Genomic DNA, 4047 nt, shown 5'->3' with positions numbered 1-4047 from the left:
GACTCAAAAGAACGTAATGCATATTTACAGTATACTGAATATCTGTTTTATAACACAAGTAACTTCTGAACTATAAAACCCCAAACCAAGATCACATTTACTAGAATTTCCAGTTCCAATAATGGTGGAGTAGCTTATATCAAATTAACCCTATGGCATGTAAAATATATATATTTTGAACAAAATACCAAAAAAAATTATTTGTAACTGTTTTTGTTTTAAAGAATGAGGTAGCTATAGACAGGCTGACATGAGATGATATCTATTCTATTTATTGAGAAAATCTAATTGCAGAGCCATATAAATAGTATGATAACATGATAACACTTAGATGTGTGTGTGTTTATGTGCATCAGAGAGAGAGAATGAGAATGCGAGAATGCATGAATAAAGTCAGCAAGAAATATATTGGCCAGGCAGGGAGGAAGGGGAAACACGGCTGCTAATTATTGTCAACTGAGGAGGAATAAAAGCTCAAATACATTTTTTAAAAAATCTGTGTCATACACTGAGAGTCTAGAAGTCTTCTTGCTAACTTGAAGAAGAATCATAGCCACAGGGAAAAGCTCTTATAAAAATATTTCTAGAGACCACAGGCTGAAACTCAACCTACCTGCTACTTAAACTGCCTTCGTCCCAACTCATCCCTTCCAGACTTTCTGACATGCCATCCTTCAGCAAATAGCTAGTCTAGCAAGAATCCCCAGGGCCCCATTTACAAATGAGTGATAATTTTTAAAAGAGTCACTATCTGACTTATGCAAAGAAAATATAAGGGGAAAAAAAGGAAAGAAAAATGTCAAATAAAAGGCAGATGAAGATGACACTAAAAAAAAACCAAAAGCAAGAAAAATTTATGACCATCATTTTTCCATGAAATCAAAAATTTAAAGAAAATGTAATCTCTATGAAACTAGATCCCAAAGAAAAGATACAAGAGTTTAAGGACAAAATGAAAAGACAATAAAAGAAGATTAAAAAAAAAAAATCTGGTAGAACTCAGGAGAAAAGTGTAAGAGAGTTTCCTCTCTAAGAAAACATGTAGTAGCAGATGACATTGGTGTAGCAGGAAGGCCTGAAGCCCTCAGGGCCCTGGAATGGGAGGCTGTGGTGGCTTTCATGGACTGTGGTCAGGGCCAGGGCCGAGGCCGCAAAGGTCCAGGAGGCAAGGTCAAGGACAAGGAGTGAATGCCTGGGTCACCAAGCTGGGCTGCCTGGTCAGGGACATGGAGATCAAGTCCCTGGAGGAGATCTATCTCTTCTCCCTGCCCATTGAGGAGTCTGAGATCATTGACGTTTTCCTGGGGGCATCTCTCAAGGATAAGGTTGTAAAGATTATGGTGATGCAAAAGCAGACCTGCCCTGGCCAGTGGACCAGGTTCAAAACGTTTGTTGCCACTAGGGATGACAATGGCCATGTTGGTTTGGGTGTTAAGTGCTTCAAGGAGGTAGCCACTGCCATCCAAGGGGCCATGATCCTGGCCAAGCTTTCCATTGTCCCCACGCAGAGAGGCTACTGGAGGAACAAGATCAACAAGCCCCTCACCGTTCCTTGCAAGGTGACAAGCAGTTACAGCTCTGTGTTGATATGTCTCATCCCTGCCCCTAGAGGAACTGGCATCATCTCAGCCCCTGTGCCCAAGAAGCTGCTGACGATGGCCGGTATTGATGCCTACCACATCTCAGCCAGGGGCTACACTGCCACCCTGGGCAACCTCACCAAGGCCACTTTTGAGGCCATCTCCAAGACCTATAGCTATCTGACCCCTGGCCTCTGGAAAGAGACTGTATTCACCAATTCTCACTATCAGAATTCACTGACCATCTTGTCAAGACCCACACCAGAGTCTCTGTGCAGAGGTCCCAGGCTCCAGCTGTGGCTACAACATAGCATTTTTATACAAGAAAAATAAAGTAAATTAAGCCTATCTTTAAAAAAAAAAATTATGAGAGAAAAGAGAAAAACTAACACAAAAATAAAAGTCACATTAGAACCACCAAAAAAAAAAAAAAGAGAGAATTGGTATTACTGAAAATTAGTATTTATAGATATGTAGAACTGCCTTAAGAAAACTGAACAAAATTAAATGGAAAAGAAAAAAATATTAAAAGTATTAGAGAGAAAATAGTAGATGAGGAAGATAAGGAGAGCTAATGGTGCTGTCTCTGAGGAAACGTACAGAACAGGAAAAAAAAGTAAAGATAAAATGCAAGAAAAGAGGAGATCTACAGATTGACAAAGCACCAAGTAATAAAAATTGCTGAATAACAACAATAATGAAAAAATCCTGTGGGCAAGAAGTGAGAGAAAAAAATGATATCACATCTACAGGGGAAAATATCACTCTGTTCTTAGACTGCTCCATAGCAACAGTCAATGGTAAGAAACAGTGATATGAGGTCTACAGATTCCTCAGGGAAACATAAAAGCAAGAGACATTTTCAAACATGTACATACTCAGGAATGTTATTCCCATTAATACTTTTTGAAGAAATTACTAAAATTCTAGTCAATCAAGAAAATAGTTGACAAGTTATAGTAAAAGAACTGGGAATGAACAACAAATAAGATTAAACAAGTATGAGCATCACAATTTTTTATGTGTATATAAATGTTATAATATTATAGAAATCACAATAACAAAAATTAGATAAAGAGAGAAGGTACAGGGATCAATATACACTTTTTAAAGGTACACGAATAACTCCTTTGAGTTTAACCTTTAATGTATCGAGGCGGAACCTTAAATACATACTGCTAAATGAAAGAAAGCAATCTGAAAAGGCTATGTACTGTATGATTCCAACTATAGAACATTCTGGAAAAGGAAAAACTATGGAAATGATAAGAAGATAAGTGATCCCTAGGGCCTCCACGAGAGAGGAAGGGATGAATAGGTGGAGCACAGGGGATTTTTAAGGCAGTGAAACTATTACTCTGTTTGATAATATAATGGTGGATACTGGCTATTATTTGACATTTGACAAAACCCATAGAATGATAGAATGTACAACACAAAGAGTGAACCCCAATGTAAACTATGGACTTTAGTTAATAATAATGTGCCAATATTCGTTTATCAATTGTAACTAATGTAAGATGTTAAAATTAGGGGAATGAGGGGGATAAGGGAATATACAAGGACTCTCTGTACTTTTCCTTCAATTTTTTCTATAACCCTAAACTGCTCAAAGAAAATAATAAAGTCCATCAATTTTTTAAATAACCTTATAGAGAAACTATAGGATGGCATTTAAGGAGAAATAAGTGTATTTAACGATCTGTTACAAAAACTAAAAAGTTGTGCAAAAGACCTGAAAGAGATATACTAATGGTCTGTAAGCCCATGAAAATATGCTTATCCTCATTAATCATCAAGACATTGCAAAATTAAAATCACAGCAAGAAACCACTGCACACCTACTAAAATGGCTGAAATTAAAAAGCCTGAGAATACCAAGTATTAAGGAGGATATGGAGCATCTGGAACTCTTATACGTTGCTCATGGGTGTGTAAAATGGCACAACCACTTTGGAAAATGATTCTGCTAAAAAATTAAGCACATCCACCTACTATATGACCCAGCCATTTCACTCTTAGGTATTTATTTTACAGAAATAAAAACCTATGTCCACAAAGAGATTTGTACGTGAATCTCTGTATCAGCTTTATTCATAATAACCCAAATGTCCACCTCAGATCATATAGATAAAAAAATGTTGGTATATCCAGTCAATGGAATGTTGCTCAGAAGTAAGAAAGAACAAGCCAATTATGCACACAACATGAATAAATCTCAAAACATTGAGCTAAGTGAAAGAATCAGACAAAAAAAGAGTAAAATTCCATTTATATGAATTTCTGAAACAAGCAAAGCTAGTCTATCATACATAAAGCAGGTTAGGGGTTGCTTGAAGCTGGAGTAGAGAGGGGATTGATCATAAAAGGGAATAGGGAACTTTGGGGGGTAATGAAATGATCTTAATGTTATTGGGGTTGTGGTTACACAAATGTATACATTTGTCAAAATTCATTCAACTCTACA

General features: G+C 36.9%; 1 pseudogene across 1 annotated transcript; it reads left to right on the top strand.

Moving 5' to 3' along the window:
* The first annotated feature begins 1134 nt into the window (after positions 1 to 1134).
* On the top strand, positions 1135 to 1927 carry LOC105808859 (annotated as a pseudogene). Its single transcript, XR_001137404.1, has one exon. The product of XR_001137404.1 is annotated as a 40S ribosomal protein S2 pseudogene (transcript).
* The last annotated feature ends 2120 nt before the right edge of the window (positions 1928 to 4047 follow it).

The sequence above is a fragment of the Propithecus coquereli genome, unplaced genomic scaffold, assembly GCF_000956105.1.
Source record: "Propithecus coquereli isolate 6110/MARCELLA unplaced genomic scaffold, Pcoq_1.0 Scaffold180, whole genome shotgun sequence".
In the NCBI taxonomy this organism is placed as follows: Eukaryota; Metazoa; Chordata; class Mammalia; order Primates; family Indriidae; genus Propithecus; species Propithecus coquereli.
This window is presented reverse-complemented; position numbering and strand designations above follow the sequence as displayed.